The 20723-nt window shown below is 47.7% G+C and overlaps 1 protein-coding gene across 1 annotated transcript in view; it reads right to left on the minus strand.

Annotated features, from left to right (window-relative positions):
* SLC30A10 (solute carrier family 30 member 10) overlaps positions 1-20723 on the minus strand; it is a 169008-nt gene that overhangs the window by 117023 nt on the left and 31262 nt on the right. The window lies entirely within an intron of this gene.

Consider the following 20723-nt stretch of genomic DNA (forward strand, 5'->3'; position numbering starts at 1 on the left):
GGGCACTTTTGTCTGATTTTGATTTGAGCACAACAACAGGTTTTTAATCATTCAACATACATTACAAATTAATATTACCTGCCACCAACACCATTCTTATACGTTTGGGTGGCTGGAATAGTCTAAATTGTTACCCTTGTAGGAGTGTGGTGGTTAGTAGTTGTGTTGGTACTGTCATTGGCAGTGCTGGCATAGGCAACGGGTTGTGCCAGATGCAGTGGCCTCCTGAGAAGGGCACTGGCACTTACCTTTTTACAAATTAAGCACAGGCCCTGCCCCTACTTTGGGCCCCATCCCTACGAAACTTCACCCAATTCATCACAAAGTATGTCTCAGTGGAAAGGTCAAACATTCATGTAGGCTCAACCCAGCTCCCAAGCCTACTGGCTCCTTAGACCTCTATCACAAAGAAAGCTGCTCCTTTCCTGTGCCTTTATCACATATTTTTTACCTCACCCTTATCTCCCCCATCTATTGCAGTGCCATCTCCTGAAGAGACTTTGGAATCTCACTGCACGTTTAAGCCTGCCTTTTCAGACACGCACAGGTTGGTGGAATCCTGTGGAGATTGACCCTACCTCAGCCCTTCAGATCATTTCAAAGCAACAATCCTGTCAGTCAATCTCCTAACATTTTAGCCAGGCCCCACTATCCTCGTTTCACTTGTAAACAGAACCACCTTTCAGCAGGTGTCTGTGTAAATTCCGTCATGCAAGGCTCACGTGGGATAACAGAGCCTTCAATCAATCAATCAGGGGTTTGTATATCGCGCTACTCACCCCTGAGGGTCTCATGGTGCTGGGGGGGGTGGGGGGCGGCTCCGGATCAGTCGAAGAGTCAGGTCTTGAGGTCCTTCCTGAATGCGTGCAGGGTCGGGGAGCATCTGATGTTCACAGGGAGCTCGTTCCAGGTCTTGGCTGCGATGTGGAAGAAGGCTCTCCCGCCCGTTCTATTTCTGCGGATGTGGGGGACCCCTGCCAGGGCGAGGTCAGCGGAGTGGAGGTTCCTCTAGGGTACGTGGAAAGGTACTCTCTCGTTGAGGTATTTGGGTCTGATGTTGTTGAGGGATTTGTAGGCGTGGGTTAGGAGTTTGAAGGTGACCCTCTTCTCGACGGGGAGCCAGTGGAGGCCTCGAAGGTGTTGGGTCATGTGTTTGTGACGCTGTGTCCCAAGGATGAGTCTGGCTGCTGCGTTCTGGATGGTTTGGAGTTTGTGTAGAAGAGCTCTGTTGATTCCGGCGTAGAGGGTGTTGCTGTAGTCCAGTCAGCTGGTTGCGAACGCGTGGGTGACGGTCCTTCTGCAGTCGAGGGGTATCCATTTGAAGGTCTTACGGAGGATGCACAGGCAGTTGAAGCTAGTGGAGGTGATGGCATTGATATGGCGGTTCATGGAGAGGGAGGAGTCCAGGATGATGCCGAAGTTTCGTGCATGGTCAGTCGGGGTGGGTGGGTTCCCGAGCCTTAGTTGTACAGGAGCATAATAGTGTCTGGAACAAACACAGTGTAAATGCTATCACCTGTACATAAAGAAGAGGACAGGTTACAGAGGCTAACATGAGCACATGGAATTTGCAATTGTTGTACAGTTCCAGTGTCATCTTTGTTTTCCCATTCTTCTGAAAATCAAAAATCCGCACGGGGAACTATAGAAGCCCTATAAACTCAACAGTGTTGTTTCCTGTATCTTCATAGAGGATACTCTTTTGTACACCTTATGTTACTAAGAGGTGGTCTTCCCAATCCAATATGGTGGTCCTCCTCTTAAGAGATTTGGTAGTCTCACAAGATTTCATGAGACTTCCTGTGCGGCAGCCATATTTTAACTGTATCTTGTTAGCGCTTCCCAGTGACTCTGTATACAAGGGTAACATTTGTCTGCTTAATAATGAATATAAATTTAACTCTGCTACTTCTTTATAATATTTTGAATGTGATAATTCTTTACAAATGTGGCATATATTCTGTCTGCTGCATTACAAGTGCCAAAGGATATATGTACCATTTATATCCCATTCCCCAAACTCAAAATGAGGCACTTTATTTTTATCAATAGGATACTTCATCACAACGTGTTGGATCACCCTGTCCACCAAAATTATGGTATCCATGCTCTTTAAAGTCAGGTGAATTGTGATCTTTTCCACAGCAGTGCCCCCACTGGCTTGACTGTAGTAAAGCTTATTCCCATAGCCCGGGCCGACCTTGACTCAAATTGTGCCACATGCGAAATCAATTATGCCACCCTACCCCTACTCCATGATAAAAAAAACATGCTTTGTGACACCATACATGTACCTCAGTGCATCCCATAAATGTTAGTGCCCTGTTCAACTACCTAGCTTGCCCATTCTACAAGCAGGCTCTGCCCAGGAACTGGCTACAGCCTAGCCGACTAGTATTTTTTACATTCTTCTCTACTAGGGACACTACTCTCTTGAGCTGTAGTCAGAGCCTACCTTGGGCTTAGACAAGCTGGTTGGCCGCCCAAGGGGCTGTCATTGGAAGGTTCACAGTTCACTTAACTTGGAAGAAAATGGCACAAAAAATTCTTTTATTTAGAGGGTAATGCACCACAACTATGATCAGGACCAGAGGGTAAATGTCACTTTTACTACAGCAGATGTGACCTCTGCCATCATTAGGGTCAGAGTGTGAGGTCCTACAAAATATAAGTATACAAAATATAAATTTGAGTTTTAATATATTCAATGTATTTAACCAATCTTACACACTACTGGGCCACAGAGTTAGCTGTAGTTGGTCAGGGCCCCTTCTGCTAGAATGTTCAACTTGCCTGGAGGGAAGTTGAGGGCCATGTTACCTGCACCTTCAGTCATTTTGGGTCCCAGCAGATGATATTCAGCAGCAACAGAGGAGGTCTTGTACAGATGGTGGTTAAGAGACAAGGGACCTCATGGGCAAAAAAATCGTGTACGTCATCATGAGGGATTTTCCATCAATGGACGCTTACACAGCGGACGACTGATTCAGTCAACTGCATATCTTTAACTAGTGAGGGCCGCAGCTGCCGGAATAGGTAGTCTATGGTTCATATGTCAGGCATCTTCTATGGTTTGTTGGTGAGATGACAACATTGAGTATGCCTGAAAATATGGCAGTGGGGTTGTACGTCATTGACGAAAGTATCTGTCACCTTTTATGTTGCTTCTGAGAATATTAGCTAGAATGTCCCCCTTCGGTAGATACATTGCACACCACGTCATCGCTGCAAATTTTAAGGAATTTTTTTTTTTTTTTAAAGAAAAAATAATTTGTAAAACCTTTTTAACTTGTGTAAGTAAAAACATAATCATTTTGTATTAAACACGTTTAAAGTATGAATGTAAATATTTTTTCCTTAAGTTTAATCAAAGAATGTTCTTTTTTAAATAAGTGTGCAAATAGGTTAATTGATAGATGTGTATTAAAAAACAAAATATATACCCATTTTTCCAATTATGTGTTGGAGATCCAAGACTCTAACAGTGAGATTTATAGAGAAACTCCAGACCTGATACAAATATTCACGACATATTACTCCACCCTGTACACCACACTAAGGCAACAGCTGGTTACACTGAATCCCTATTTAGAAGACGTAGCCCTTGGGTGGCTGGGGAGGGCGCAAAGAGAATTTCTAACTACTCCACTGGAAGAGGATGAGGTCCGTACAGAAATAATGCACATGAGATCCGGTCATGCTCCAGAGCCAGATCGCCTTCCGGACGAATTTCATAAAACTTATGTGAACCACTTGGCCCCCATGCTAAGAAAGGTTAACAAGGAGGCCAGAAACACTGGCAACCTACCCCTGACCATGAGGGAAGCAGTGATCGCGCCAGGAAAACCGGCAACTAAATGCGAATCACATAGACCACTCTCCCTCACCAACTGTGTTGCAAAAATCCTAGCTAAGGTCTTGTCCAATAGGTTAAGTCTCCTCATGGATTCTCTAGTACTTCCTAATCGGGCACGTTTAATTCCCAGACGAGCTACATCATACAATCTCCATACCCTTTTTCCGTGATGCAAGACATAGACCCAGAGCTAGCAGTGGTGGTGGTTTTCTTAGACGCCACCAAAGCATTTGACTCGGTCGAATGGGATTACCTCCTCAGCATATTACAACGAATGGGCATGCCGGCTGGCTTCTTCTCCTGAGTGAAACTATTATACACTAAACCGAGGTCGTAGGTCCTCATCAATGGGGTACACTCACCCCCTTTTTCAGTATCACGGGGCACAAGACAGGGGCGCCCGTTATCGCCCTTCTTTTTTGCACTTGGCGGCTAAACTGAGACAATTCCATTGGGAGCGAGCCCTCTGTTATTCCACTCGGCATATACTAGTCTCCCTATACACAGACGATGTTACACTCTATATCAGAAACCCACAAACTAATCTCAATCCCATACTGCGGGAATTCATTGATTTTGGTGAGCTTTAAGGGATACACATCAATTGGGAGAAGTCCCAGCTGTTTCCCCTCACAGAGGCTGTCCTTCCATATAAATGAGACTACCACATATAATGATGCGCAGCAGAGGTGAAATACCTGGGGATCATGACTAGAAATAGAACAGAGCTACTACGACTTAATTATGGGAAGACACTCACATCACTAACTGACTCCATTACACGATGGATAGCCAAGCCCTTATGAATGGCAGTAAGAATATCACTGATTAAAATGGTAGTCCTTCCCAAACTACTCAGTTTATTTTATTTTATTTTTATTTTATTTTTTTTAAACCGTTTATTACAAAATTAAAAAAATATACAAAGATGGGCCTACAACCTTCAGGCCGGCCGCTAGCAAGCAAGAGGAGCATGTGATACAAACAATAGCGCACATGCCGCGGCAAAGGGAAATGCACAGGAGTTAGAAGCGGTGGTAGCCACACCATCCGGGCACACATAACGGTTTCATTTTAATATAAATAACAACAAAAGAACAAATCCACAAGGCAACCCACAATCGGAAACAGCAGCATGTGCTCCCCTAGCGGGGGGACCCTACCAATCCATAGGAGTAGCAAGGGGGGGAAAAAGGACAAGACTGGGATTAGGTAGACTCAGTGCCCGGGACCGGGGAGATAAACTGGCTAAGGGGATGGGGCCGGTGACGGATCGGGCAATAACGGCGGGGTACAGATTCCCCCGCGGTAGGCGTTCCAGGGGCCCCATACGTTCACCCATGTCCCAGGCTTACCTCTCGCAACATACACCACCTTTTCCCGAAACATGCACCAATCCATGTTATCCTTCCATGCCGAGACAGTCGGCGACCTCTGGGAACCCCACAGTTGAGCAATGTCGCGTTTGGCCACCATATATCCCAGAGTCACCCACCGCGTCTGCGGCACCGAGTAGTCGGTTGGCTCCCACACATTCAACAGGCATCTCCTCGCTTCGGGCAGCAGCGACACACGCGTAACCACCCGCAGGACCTCATGCACACCACGCCAGAATCGCTCCACCTCCGGGCATTCCCACAAAATATGGAAAAAGGTCCCCAAAGAACCATACCCACGCTTACACAACCCGTCTACAGCATATCCCATACGCAGTAGCCTTGGCCCCGTAACATAGACCCTATGGAGTATCTTGAGCTGGACGAAGCGAAGGCGGGCCGGTATGGCCACCTCTTTCGGGGAGGCCACCGCCGATACCCAGTCCTCGTCATCCAGCTCCAATCCATCGGCCACCCATGCCTCACGAAGGTTAGTCAGCAGTCCCGAGCGGTCATTGATAAGTTTTTTATAGATCAATGAAATCGTGCTGTCCGGTACATGTCCATCTAGCACTCTATCCTCCAGAGGGGAATACTCCGGGATGGAGGCAACGTCCGGGAATACGGAGCATAGCGCATGATGGATCTGCATATACCGAAAGTACTCCCTGTCCTGCAACTGGAATTCTGTCCGTAGCATCTCGAACGTTTTGAATCCCCCCCTCGTCCAGAGATCACCCACCCTGCTGATGCCTATCATGTCCCACTTTTCAAAGCCCTTCGAGGTCCACAGGGAGCCCAACTGCTCAGATGCGTATAGTGGCGACGCCCGGGTCAAACGACCTTTCCACCCCATCGCCACATTAGCCGCGTGCCACACTCGTACCATGACACGCGTGGGGCCCGTCAGACGTGCGTCAAGCGAGCTGGAGTAAAGCGCTCGGTTATAATCACCACCCGGCAGTAACATCTTATCCATTTCAAAGGCCGGGTTTAGAGCGGGCCCGTACAGGCCGTGATTAATCGCAGCCAGCTGGGAGGCCCAATAATACCGTTTGATATCCGGGAGGGCGATCCCCCCGTCGTACCACGGGAGCGCCAGCTTCGCCAGGGCGATACGCGGTCTACCTTCCCAGAACAGTCGGCGCTGCAAACTCTCCACCTCGCGAAAGTAGCGCGCCGGGACGACGTCCATTGTGTTCTGCAGAGCGTACAAGAAACGCGGCAGCGACATCATCTTAAACAATGCCGCCCGGCCGAGCGGCGAGAGCGGCAAGCGCCTCCAACGCGTAACATCCTCCTTCAGGCGCTGGAGGGGGGGAAGCAAGTTCTGACTATATCGGGCCTCCGCGTCCAGGGTAATGAAGATACCCAGGTACCGGAATCCCCGCGGGGCGATCTGGATAGGACAGCCCCTCGGAAGGATAGGGTCCTCCCCAGAAAGAACATAGACGCACGATTTAGCCCAGTTGATGACAAGGCCGGAGTTAAGACCAAATGAATGCAACACATCAACCAGCACTATCAGTGATTTACGTGGGGAAGCCAGGTACAGGAGAATATCGTCAGCGTATAGAGATACGCGGTCCTCATACTCGGGGGTCCAGCGGAGACCACGAATAGAAGGTTCCCACCGCAGCCACTCCGCCAGGGGCTCCAAGGCGAGCGCGAAAAGGAGCGGCGATAACGGGCAGCCCTGCCGCGTACCCCTACCCAGCTCGAATGAAGCCGACACTCTACCGTTCACCACGACCTGCGCCAGCGGGCCAGAGTACAACAATTTTACCCAACTGATGAATCCTGGGCCAAACCCAAACTTCGCGAGCGTCGCCCAAATATAAGGCCATTCAAGCGTGTCAAACGCCATAGTGGCGTCCAAGGACGCCAAAATGGCCGGCTCTCGTATGAACGGGACACGTGCGAGCACCCCATGCAAACGCCGCAGGTTAACTACTCAGTTTATTAATATACAATATGTGAGAAGCTGGCTTAGTATTTGGTGCAAACTTAAGTAAGTGGGCACCCTGCACTAATCCAGACAACCCTTATGGTGATTTTAGTGGTCTTAGACATCTTTAGAAAGCTCTCTAAGTGGTAGCTGTCGAAAGCAGCCTTCAGGCTTAGTACAGAAGGAGTGTAAAGCAGCTTGTTTTACCAGAGCATAATCTTATTGGTTTAGGCTAAGTGAAAAAGAACCACACAGTGTATTTATAAAACATTTGTATTTATTATAAGACACTCACTAACACATATATATATCTCCTACCCGGATATATACACAGTGCACACAATACTTTGCAAATAAACAGGTAAGAAGCACGGATACACAGAGGTCGCCAGGGGAAGAACAAACCATATACTAAAATAGTGGTATATGAACCACGACTCAGTTCAAGACTATACCCAGAAGATGTAGAAGTGCCGGAGACCCAAGGAACAACCCAAGGTAATTAACCAGGAACCCCACGGTGGCTGTGTGCAGAGTGGGAACACGACTGCGGGCTCAATACAAGTCAAAGGGTAAGTTGCGGTTGCAATTTTAAAGAAGAAGGACCCTTCCCAGTGGACCCTGAAGAAACCCCCTGGAAGACAGAAGGTTGGAGAGTCACCCCACCCATGGATACCCTGGGAACCAGGATACCTACACCAGGGAAACCGGGTGCATAGGTGTGAAGTGGCATCGGAAACCGCCGTCAAACTCAATGGAGGACTTCAGGAAGATGCAGCTGCTGGAGAAGCTGAAAGTGTCCGGTGGAACCTAAAGGTGGATTCAAGATGAGACATACCTGCAAGCAGAGAGGACTGAGTCTATGCCACTCAGGAGTGACCTTGAGGCACGGAAGACGAATGGCCAACAATGTCTGGTGTTGCAGGAGAGCTGACAATGACATTGGAGATTCAGCTGTGCAGACCAGGTGACACTGTGGAAGACCAGGAGCCATTCCCCATGTCAGATTTCAAGAGCTGAGGGGTCAGTGTCCGTCGGGAGCACCAACAGGCCTTGGTAACTGCAACCAACATGAAAAGAGAGAAAGGTGCAGTGTCAGGACCAGAAAGGTCCAGGCGACTTGCCGCAAGCAGGGAAGTCGGAGCAGACCACATGCAATCAGGGGAGCCTGCTGACTTCAAAGAAGACCCTCAAGAGGACCCACAGGTCGGAGGCACTGGATTCGCAAGAAGACCTCGAGCAGCTCACCAAAGATGCAGGCCCACGATGCAAGGGATGAGGTAAGGACGAAGATCTTGGTCGCAAGAGATGCTTGAGATGGGGGCTACTTGGAGCCTGAAGATCTTGGTGGAAGGAAGCCAACAAGCCTTTGCAACGGCAAGTTGATGCGGTGCACAGGGATTCGGTTCCTGCGGTTCCGACGAGGGATACTGGCCTCAAACTTGGCGAGAGGACAGGATAGGCCTCGAGGGATGTGAAGAACTACACCTGTGTTGCTAAGCCTTTCGGAGTCCGTGGGAACCCAGGATCAGCTTCATTTGCAGTGCCTGCAGATGCAGGGAAGTGACTCCACTTCAAGGGAGATTCCTTCCGGTGTCTTGGTTGTCCACAAGCCTTGGAAGATCACTGTATGGAGCACACACACAGACATTGCAGCAGACGAGCAGGGCAACGAGACCAGGAGCAGCAGGAGTCTTCCCAGTTGCACTCTTGATCCCCAGAGCCAAGTCCAGCGAAGTCCAGATTGCCCAGACGGTTGAAGAAGAAGTGGTGTCTTGATATGAATCTTTTCCCACGACAAATCTAAGGGCCCACCTACAGGTAAGCCCTTAAGTACCCTAAGTAAAGGGTTGGGCCGATTCAGGGTCCCTCCCAGGGAGGGGTCGAATAGTGGGGAGGATACCCCCATGTCCATTGTCCAGTTTCTCGCCAGAGCGGGAGCCAAGGGCTCCCTGAACTGGTTTGCACTGGACATTGCAAGGATGGCACCAAGTGTGCCCCTCAAGCAGACTGAGTGGCGCTGGCAAGCGCTCCCACCCAGCCCCAATACACTAAGCCCTGTTTGGGAGGTGGTCACACCTCCCTGTGATAAGATTCCTATTGTTCTGCCTTCCCCTGCTCGAGCTTGGCTCAGCAGCAGGAGGGCAGAAGCAGGTCTCTGGTCGGCAGCAGCCATGTTGTGCTGTCCGGTCTAGAAGACTGGTACCGGGAGCACTGAGGGCCTCCCTAAGGAGCTTTACAGTGCATGGAATCATACCTCGCACACCTTTTACGATGTGGGGGTTGTATGATTCCAACATGTTTGATACCAAGCATGACAGGGTTCATTACAGCCAGTTTAGAGATGGTCATTGCGTAATGACCCATGGCCACTCTATTTATCATAATGGCTGATGCACTTACGACTCTGGAATATGGACTCTGAAGGTTGTAGGGTTGTCCTGCTCATGAAGGGGCACCCTCACACGTAGAACCAAGTACCCTGCCTTCAGGATTTAAAGGCCTGCTTTAGGGGTAACTTATAGGTTTTAAGTGCAGTGAACTTAGATATAGGGAAACCTATATCTGTCGTAAGAGGTGCTAGCACCAGCTTACACAGGGTGCAAAGGCAGGCCTGTAGTTACAGTTTGAGTGGTCTCCCATGGGTGGCATAATACATGCTTCAGCCCATGGAGGACCCCTGGTGTACCTATGCCCTGAGTAACTCAGTAGCATATACTAGGGACTTATAAGGGTACACCCTTATCCAATCTGGGATGTATCTAAGTACTTACTATGACCAATTTAGGGGAGAAAGCACAGAGACTGGGGTCCTGCTTGGCAGGATCCCAGTCAGACTAGTCAGAAACAGCATAGCACGAGGCTAAAAGTCGGGGTAACCATAAACCAGATCCTACTTTCCTACAGGGTACAACCCAGGATGCACCCTTTTTACAGCCCTTAAGACACATCTAATACATTTAGTATAGGGTGGTAAACAGCCCAGACTGAAGTGGGAGGTATTGACACGACCCTTCTCACAAGGAGGCTTTGAGGCTCCTGAGTTACAGTATTATCTCTATGCACAGGCACACTTTTCAGCTTATTGGTTTAGCCCGCCCCATATATGCCACACCTGGCTGTGGAGCATGGAAAAATCGACTCTGTCCCGCTGACAGGAATAATAGCGGTCAAACCTAAAATAGGAGAAACACTACACTGGCATGTACCACAACCGCATGGTGGCGAATTGCAGAGAAATTCGGGCACTCCAATGCTGTACTTGTCTCTGTTACCCGTTCCATTTCACCCAGACCTAAAGGTGACCCAAGAATTGAGCTGCAGACAGTTATTACAGATTGTTCAGATGCAAACTTGGGGGTACCTCTACACTGATGGAACATTCCGCACACTGGAACAATTTTTCCAAGGCACAAAGCCCACATCAATGGACTTATTCCTATATGTCAGAATCAGAGTGTTAGGACAGTTATGCCTGTGTTTCCACAAGAACCGCTCATCCTGCCCCGTTACACACTTTACTGCAATCCACGGAACCTACACATGCAGTCTCTCTCTTATATCAACATGTGCAAACCTGACGCGCAGTGGAAAGCCAAATGTCCTTTCTCTGTTTCTAATGTGTTTTTGGGAAGCTTGTCTTCGGTTTGGACAGATTGCAATCCCAATACAAAAATAATAGATCTATTGTTGGCAGTTGCTTTCCAGCAGATAACCACAAATTGGAAAGACTTTACTAAATTATCTTATCAAGCTTGGTGGTATGCTGTGTGTTATAATCACATATTAGATACCACTCTTGTGTATCCCATCCCCATGGCAACAAAACGTTTGTATTTATGGTTACCTGTTACAGTTTTCATTGAAGCTAGTGCGAAACGCTCCTCCACCCTAACTCCCGTACAAGAGGTTTCAAAACCTCCATGATTTTCCTTGCATTGTAATTACATATATAAGATCATTTTAGACTTTGTATTATGATTCTTTGCTCTTTGTGATTTGCAACCTCCCTGTATTTACTCTAAGTGCTCTACATATTTTTATTAATTTCTTTTCTTCTACGTAGGCCAACTTCATAACATAACATGTGTATTTGTAAAGTACACATTCACCCAGAGGTCTCTTGGCGCTGAATAACAGATGTTCATTGTTACCCAACTCAATGATACTCATTTTATCGACCTCAGATGGATGAAAAGCTGAGTGGACCCGCCGGAATTTGAACCTGTGACCACGAGGTCGAACACAGGCCCCTGCAATGGACGCATTAGTCCACTAAGCCACCAGAACTGGCGACTTCATTTATACATTCAATTATTTTATTTTTATGTTTGATTCATGTGACTATGTATTGTTACATTGTATTTTGTATTGTGACTTATATTTTCCTTAATAAACTTACTTCTGAACTTAAAAGATGTCAATCTACTGGGCAAACAATGGGAATACTGTTATCTGCAGACTGGACAAATCTATGCCAGTAGCTTAATATGCATAATTCATTATAATTTTCTCCACCGCATATACTATACACCAGTAAAGATGTATAAATTTCACTTGCGAGATAATGATAAATGTGACCAGTGCGGGAAGGAATCAGCAGACTTCTTACACCTGTCATGGGACTGTGCAGTTATTAATCAATATTGGCAACAAGTGTTCAAGGCAATGGCTCAAATGATAGAATCCCCATTACAGGCTTCTCCCATTACAGCTCTATTAGGATACACCAAAGAAATCGAAATAGCATATAGGAAATATATAGTTTTGGGAATGCTGCTGGCCGAACAGAGGGTGGCCTGCAGATGAGGCAGGGGGATGGCTCCCAAGTTTAAGGAATGACTCCTAGATTTAATATTTTGGAAAGAGCAAGCATTAATAAATGCAGAATTACTTCCGCTAGCGTCCATGTCGAAGGATAAATGGGAGCCCCTAAAAACATATTGCATGAATAACCCACTACAACCACAGGGAAAAACAGCGTAATAACCGCTTAAGATAATAGAATAAATTTGAAGTTAGGATGAGACGCCCGCCCTGGCATCCATGTATTTGCACGTCAGGCTATGAGATGACGAGAACTCACTGATACAATGTGCTGGTTGGCGTGGGGAGCCATTTGCAATGGAACGTAAGGATTATTTCAACATCCCAAGGGCTGTACTGGATCAGGTTATACATGTCTAATAAATTATAATGCACTGTAATGGATTAATGTTATGCAGGCTACTACTTTGAATCTGTACTTATGTACTGTTATATGTGAAAACTGAATAAAAAGAGTTAAAAATATATATAAATATGTTACCAACAGTACCCATAGTATAGCCAATTATATGAACCTGCATTAGTATATCTTGTTTAGTTTCCAATTCAAAAAATGTGACACTTACATGTGTGTTACTATATCTCATATACATTGCACTTATATTGCATAGATGTCTAACATCCAACCCAAGCAAAACGGAGAAGGATATGTCATTGTGTATACAGACCACATCCAAATCTACCAAACATCCCATAAAGAAATATCTTTAAGAAGTACAGACTTAACCGCGACACCATTTTTGCATAGGAACAGCAATTAAATCAGGATATTTTCTGGTTGTCAGAATTCAGACTGCCATCCCACCTATTGAAAGATCATGGCAGCGTTAGATTTCTTTGCAACTGGTTCCTTTCAGAATACAGTGGGTGACGTAAGTCCAATGTCTCCGCCAACATTTTCAGCTGTCCTCAACCAGATCATGGATGTTACGCTGAGATGTGTGCATTACTACATATAATTTACAATGGATAATGCCACACTGAACAATCTCAAGGCAGAATTCTATGGATGTGGAGGCGTACGACATGTGGTAGGTACCTTAAATGGTACCCATGTTGCCTGGGTGCCATCTCATGACTGGCTTTAATTCTACAACTCCATTAAAGTGCAGGCGGTTTGCATTGTGGTCCTCTACATCAACAGTGTCTGTGTAAGATGTCCAGGTCCCACCCATACAGGCCCGGACTGGCAATGCCGGGCACCGGGCAATCCCCCGGTAGGCTGCCAGGGGTGGGGGCCGTTTTTTTGGCCGGGGGGGCCGGTTTTGTTGCTGGGGCCGATTTATTTGTACGTTCAGTACAGTAGTCACTTACTCACTGTGGCTGCGTCTCACTCGCTCCTCGATCCGTGCGGGGCAAAAAAAGCACAACTATCATCAATCTCTGGATTCTCTTAATTTCTCCCTATCATCTGTTCTGTATAAATAATACATTGGAGCAGAGCAGCACCATTTACTATGGGGCGTGTCGCGCGCGCCCAGCGCGCGGATGTCTCCACCAACGCGTCTGCGCGGTCTCTTCAGTTCACCCACATTAGGGTGGGCGGCTGGTGCTGACATGCGCTTTAGGGCTCGCGCAATAAAAAGTGCGCGTGACCCGCATTCCAGAATGGCCATCTCTCGGCACCCCATACTTTAATTTATTTCTAGCTAATTTACTTATTTCTAGCCCCTGCTGTCTGCCGCCCGCCGCCGCAGGTGAGTCACTGACTGATGTCATTTCCGACTGTTTTGTATTTTTGCAAATTGCAATTGCAATCATATTATTCATCATGGCACCGCACTGTGGGTCGGGCCGGGATGATTAAACAAAAGGTAAAGGCCACCTCCCCCCCCGCCCCCCAATGCCCAGGCCCAGGGCCTTGGCCTATATCTTTTGTTTAATCCCCGGCCCGGTTCTGCGCAGATAGGCAGCACAGCGCACTCTAGCGCCCTGACCCCCGAGTGTGGAATGTATTATTTGTGAGCCTGCCTGCTGTTGGTGAGCAGGGGCCAGGGCGGACGACCTGGCTGCCAGAGCAAGGTGGTGGCTGGCTGCCTGGCTTGAGTACCATCTCGGCTCGAGTCTGGCCGCGGTGCCTGGGCCTGGCCGGCCCCGACTCCCCGAGCCGAGCCCGAGACACACACGGAGACGAGCACAGAATGATTAAGATAGAAGCCACTCAGAGAGTCCGGCTAAAACTGGTTACCTAAGTTGCCCAGTTGTTCCCTTCTTCCAAGATGAGTGTTCTTCCGTGTGATCATATTGCCCGGATGGTCTAGTTTAATGTTATGTGGATTGCCTTACGTACTTCGAAATGCACACCCTGTAAAAACCGTGATTAAGTTGAGGAGGGAGAAAGCATGAGAGGATTGTAACTAAATCCAACACATGTATGACCAGGATTTGTTTTCTTACTTTGCTTGCAGGCTTTAATTCAAAGTGATATGACGAATTGCTTCTCCTACAGTTCCATACATTCCTTTATCTGTACTATAGGAACTTGACGATCTGACGGTGCAGCCATATATCTCTGTCACCAAACACGGAAGAGCATGATTTGGAGGCAGAATGCTAAACTGTCATGAGTCACTAATCACCCCCCCCCCCCCCCCCCCCTTGACATCAAACCGCAGATAAACACCGGCCTTCTACGAGTTCAAGGCGTGACATAAGTTACTTCACAAAAATGATTGTACTTCTGAACGGAAGTTCTCAGATCCCCATGCACTATTAGACTCCTACCCCTCTTTTGCTGGCAGCCTTTTGGTTCCTACTGCCACGGCCCACGGGCCTCCTGCCGCCCCAGCAGTGCAGCACTGACCTCAAACCCTGATGAGCTCAGTCAGGTCAGATTCTGTGAAAAAATGGGTCTTCTTTTCGTCAGGGTGTTGTCTGTTCGTGTGTGTGTCCTACTCTGAGCAGGGCCAGGCCAGCTGAAATGTTCCGAGCCAGCAGGCAGGAGGATACCTGTCGTGTTCTCCCTTTGGTGGCGCTGATCTTAGGGACTCTTGGGGGCTGTAACTGGGGCGAAGGTTGGGGTCAGCAAGTGTGCTTAAAATATATTTTTCTGAAAAATATATTTTAGCAGAAAACAGGGCTTTCTAGTGTTTTTGTTGTTTTTTTTCTACACGAGTGAGTCCTTTTGTTTTGTTTTCCACTGGCCACTGGTGTTGCCACTGGCACTTGCCGCTTAGGATAACGTGTACATTTCTAGGAGCCCTCGGTGCATTCCCTTGACGCTGGCTCAGTTGGTTCGTGACCCATATTTTTTTTAATTGTCCGGATTTCAGTCCGGATTTCACAAGAAAGGAGTTTGCGCTGTTAAAATGCACTTGTGTGTTCAGCGGATGGTTCACTTCTAAAAGATGCAATCGGGCCACAGGGACGGTAGCTGCAGTTCCTAGTGTGCAATCTGACAGAAGTTTTCGAAACAGACTTGCTGTTTTATAATACCCAGTTCATACCAATATGATGTTTCTATTTCAATGTCTAAGGAACAGATTATCCAGCTGAATAGTATTCGTGTTTTTTGGCCTCAGAAAGCTGAAAAGGCCGGGTCTGCCTTGCATCGATTCCAATCTGTAACAAATTAGCTGCACAGAGTTCTCTACAGAAGGTGCAGTGTTAGGCAAATAACATCATCAATCCTCTGATGACATCACAGAGTTGATCTCTGATCCCAGTCCAAGCCCTTCAACAGCCTCCTACCTGCTCCTAAGGGCCTAGGGTCAGCAAGGGAAAGATGTGGAAGCTAGAACTGCTACCTCACACGGTGTGAGCGTGTGTCACACTATTGGCTCCCTTCACATGGTCACCCGGGGAAGAGCTGTTATCATAGTGCTAGACAAGGTGAGCTGGAAACCCTTGCAAAGAGCAGCCTTCCAGCTTGTGTGTGGAGGTTCTGCATTGCTGACGTCCATAAAGGGGGTTGCAACCTCCCTAGGAGATTAGTGGTAGCCTCTGAAGCTTTTGCTAGAGTTTTAGGGGAGAGAGAGGTGTGGCTCTCAGGCTAGTCGCTAGCCAAACGAACCTTGTTTATGTCCCCTCCTCCTCTCTCTTATAGTGAAAGGTTTTTTAAGTCGTCCGGTATGGGCCACTTCACACACTAATAGGCCCTTTAAAACCCTCCTTAGTTTCTATGTCTGCTCCTGCCTCCTTCATTAGCCCTGGTGCAGGGGTAGAAACCAACAAGGGCAGTGTCACCACGAGTTCCCAAGGGCAAGCCAGGGGTGGGAGCTGCTACTCCTGGCCACCCCTAACTGAGTTTCATTCTTACCAGCCTCTCTGAGATAAGGTACCGTATTTATATTAATTCACCTAAAAACGTATGGTGGAGATCAGCATTTGCTATATAACAACAAGCAATGACACCATTCAAATCACTGTGTTTTGTGCTAAAATACCAAGCTCATAACAGCAAATCTCACAGTGGCTGCTATGCAGCAAATGAACTCGAGTTTTGAAGTGTTTAATTACCAGCACTAAATTTAAGATTTAATAATACTGTGCTTTCAAAGTTAATTGGCATAAATCTTAATTGACTTGAACCTTAAGCATATATTCTGCATGCGAATTTCATAAAGTTATTTGGTTGGCTCATCTGACAAAAATGAAATTGAAGATGTGAAAGGAGATTTATTATAAACAACAGTTAAGGCTCTCTGTTAAAATAAAGGCAGGAAGGCGTGGAATTGCAAGTGAACATTGTCGGAGCCATTCTCACACAGCCTTTGGGTACTAAGGCATTGCAGCACACAGAGCATAGAAGAAAAACAATTGGGAGCCAGACGAGGAACAAATTGTGCTGCAGTGATAAGGCACCGTGACTTAAGAACAATGGGTGGTTCTGGATTACAATGGCACATGGATATGATTTTTAAAACATGGCATGTGGTTTAATAGACTTAATATTTAAACTGAGAATGTTGCCAATTTTGCACATATTCTTTCCAGCTGCCAATTCGTTGCTATCTCTGAATAATTGTAATACTGATCTGTTGAGAATGGGACCAGATTTACCATAGCACACTAAATGCTCACCACTGCGACCCCCCCACACACACAAGATCACTGAATTGTACTGATAAAGCAGGAGATAATTGTATGTTATGGTTACAAGGCCAGTGTTGTGTCTAAAACCCAGTGACGCCATTAAAGCCAGGAAATGCTGGGGAAGAGGAAAAGGAAAGGGTGGAATAATGGAAATTTGGGGGAGAAAGTAGGGGGAGATAACAAGAAAGACGTCCTGTTCACTCATAAGCTTGATAAAGGATACATTTTGCCCTTTAGGAGGAGGTCCATGTACACCGTTGCACAGTAACCCAGGTCTGTGAGGTGCAGCACTCGTAGATATTTCGGGCAAGAGAGTTCTCAAAATGCATTTGTGAGAAAATATACTCAGGGGCCCCACTGCTTCTCAAACTATTGCGGCTGGTGGTTTACTGTAGCTGGGATATTTTCCATGATCAGGGTGTGGTACAGGTTGAGAAGCCAGTCGATATCTTCCGGCATGTCGCCCATACCCCAATGACCGTTCACTGTTTGCATGTGAATTACAGATGCGCATGTTGTAGGCGTTGAAACAGCTGGGTGGAAAAGGAGAAGCTACAGAAAAAGTCCCAGCGCCATTAGCACATGTAAAATGTTTTTTTAGATACATATTGTTCATATTAACTGCTGAGACATGGTTAGATAAGTCCCTGTCGCCCTCAGATTCCTCCAAATTAAAATCCAGTTGGATCTGCGTTATTACATCAAAAAGGCCATTTTTGTTGGCTCTTAGGGCTCAGTGCACTTTACCACCACTAACCAGTCCTAAAGTGCTTGCGCTCTTTCCTTTCAAACATGGTAAAATTGGCTTACACCGAATTGGCAATTTTAATTTACTTGTAAGTCCCTAGAAATATGGTTCTACATGTACCCAGGGACTGTACATTAAATGCTGCTAGTGGGCCTGCACACTTATTGTGCCAACCCACTTAAGTAGGCTATTTAAAGATGTGTCATGTCAAGGCCAGGGCTTTTGTGTTAATTTTTCATGCTTTCTGGTTGGGTGCCATTTGAGACATTTCCATGCCTTCTGGCAGCCTGGGTGCTTATGTGTGACATTTCCATGCTTTCTGGCCTAGGTGCTTAATTATGTGTGCTATTTCCATAGGTTGTGGCCTCAGTGACCTGGAGCTGGAGGCTCATGTGTGACATTTCCATGCTTACTGGCCTGGGTGCTTCTGTGTGACATTTGCATGCTTACTGGCCTAGTGTGACCATGCCTGGGTCAGTGCCTAGGTGCTTATGTTTTAAAAGTTAATACAATCTAATATGTAATGAAAAATGCTTTGTTTTGGCCTGTCTCCCAAATTTTCTTGGGGGGGACAAGTTCAATCCCTCAAACTCCCCCTAGTAGTGGTTGCTCACTGCGCTTGCTCGCTACACACCATGTGGGGGCTGGTCTCACTTTTACTTTGTTCTCTCTGATTCACTACTTTTGTCTATTTTTGGCGCGCTCTGAAAGAATGTTTATTGGTACATATGACTGGGTGGGTAACCTGGTGCTCTTTAAGGTAATCATCTACTATTTACTGTGCTTTGAAAGTTGATACAATTGAATAAGTAATGAAAAATGTGCTGTAAAATTCACCATTTTGGTCTGTCGTTTTCCAAAATTTTCTTTGGGGGAGAACCCCCCCAAACCCCCTAGTAGCTGTCGGGATCGCTCGCTGTGCTAGCTCGCTACGCGCCGGACGGGGGCTGGTCTGGCAAAATTTGCCAGGGCTGCTTTCAGTTCCCAGTCCGGCCCTGCACCCATAACGTGTTGCTTAGCATCAGCTTCATGCCACAACAGATGGCATATCTTTCACAGAAGATCTCCTAGCTTGACCCCAAAGACCTCTACCCTGTGAGAGTGGAAAGTAACTTGACCCCGAAGTGACCGTTTGTTACTAAGCAGCTTTTCCCATTGATCACAATGTTAAAAGCCTCAGTTTAAAGCTCACTGACAGCTCAAAAGTTACCTCTGCACCCTGATTCACTGAGCACATTAAAAATACTCTGACAGTTGAAACTTGGTCCTGGGACCCCAAAAACCTCTCCCCTGCGAGGGTGGAAATGGAGCTCAACCCCTAAGTAGCTGTTTGTCATGAGCAGAATTGCCCATTGACCGCAATGTTAAATGTCTGCAGTCCTTAATGCATTTATTTTCTAATGCTTTAAAAATTCATAACTCTAGTTATTTTTTTTTTTTGGGAAAACATTTTTAGGGAAGGGAGTCAGGGGAGGTGGGAGCGCCGATCATTGCCTATGTGGGACCTGGCGGCGGGACCTGTGGTGTCTGCCTCTGCGAGTCACCGGGTGCTTGGACTGCCTGCGCAGTTCCCGGGGTGGGCTCCGGAGTCGTGGGCGCCCCCGTGGGGGCAAACAGTCTTGAACTCGCCACAGCTGCTGTTTCCTGCGCGAAAGCGTGCATTAACATGGCCCATGGCATGGAGATCGGGTGTTTGCGCATCCCCGGGCCTCCTCCGTTCTGAGTGTTGTTTCCTCCGCCTTACCCCACTTCTTGACTGCTCCCACCAATGCCGCTAGAGGGGGCCCCCCCCCGGCGTCTTCCAATGCATAGCGATGCATCGTTTGGCTAGGAGCAACACCAGGAAAGCAAACCTCCTTTCCACCTTCTGTTGTTTATGTCGCCTATGGATACCCAGTGCACATGCCTCCCATGTGTCCAGGTCCTGTAACCTCGTAACCGTTTTAAGGGCAGTTTGAATCGTGTGCCAGTAACTATAAAGCGTCGGACAATCCCAAAACGTGTGCTTAAACGAGGCAGCGGGCTCCAGGCATCTGGGGCAACCGAACACACCGTCAGGGAAATATTTCTGCAGCTTTTCGGGGGTGAGATACGCCCTGTGTAGTATATGCAACTGTATGTTCTTAAACCGGTAATTGCGGGACACTTTTTTAGTGTGTTCAAGGGCCCTGGTCCACTCCCTATCGTGTAGAGGCCTTTGGAAGTCATTTTCCCCGTGTTCTCTGAGGGGTGCCAGCGTAGGACTCCGCAGGGTCCGTACAGCTTTGTAGATCCAAGTGACAAGATGGCGGCCTGACCCCATCTGCAGTATCGCATGGATGACCGGGTGCGTGGGGTGTTCCGTGTCGATCACACGCCACTGCCTGCGGCAGTCCGTGAGAAGTTGCCTATGCCGTAGGAACTGCCCCCTGGGAAGCTCGAAGTCCCCGACCAGTGCATCGAAGGTCTGCAAGCCCTCCCCGGAGAACAGCATACCCACCTCCGTCACTTGCATGATCCGTCCACACCTGCATCATTCGCTCTGTGTAATGCGCCCGACCCCTGGGGAGCCCCACCAACGGCAGCAGCGGAGAGTACAGGGGAGTATCCTGACTAAGTCGGTGAACACGCGCCATACAGGCGCGCGCCGTCATGACCTGGAGGGGCCGGGATAGCGGCGGTGTTGCACCTGGCAGCAGCATGCGATGGACAGTGGGGGTTTGAATCCGCCCCGTCTCAGTGATCAGCTCCTCTTGTGCCCGGCCTGCCGTCCAACTCGACACCCACTGTAATTGGGTGGCAAGAAAATACGCCTCGAATGAGGGAGCCGCTAACCCACCCTGGTCAAGGGGTAATTGCAATTTTGCCAGGGCTATACGCCGGCGGCCGTTGCCCCATATGAGGGTCCCAAGCAGGGTATCCAGCTCACGGAACAGGGATCGCGGGGGAACCACC

Source organism: Triturus cristatus, chromosome 6 (genome assembly GCF_964204655.1).
Source record: "Triturus cristatus chromosome 6, aTriCri1.1, whole genome shotgun sequence".
NCBI lineage: Eukaryota > Metazoa > Chordata > Amphibia > Caudata > Salamandridae > Triturus > Triturus cristatus.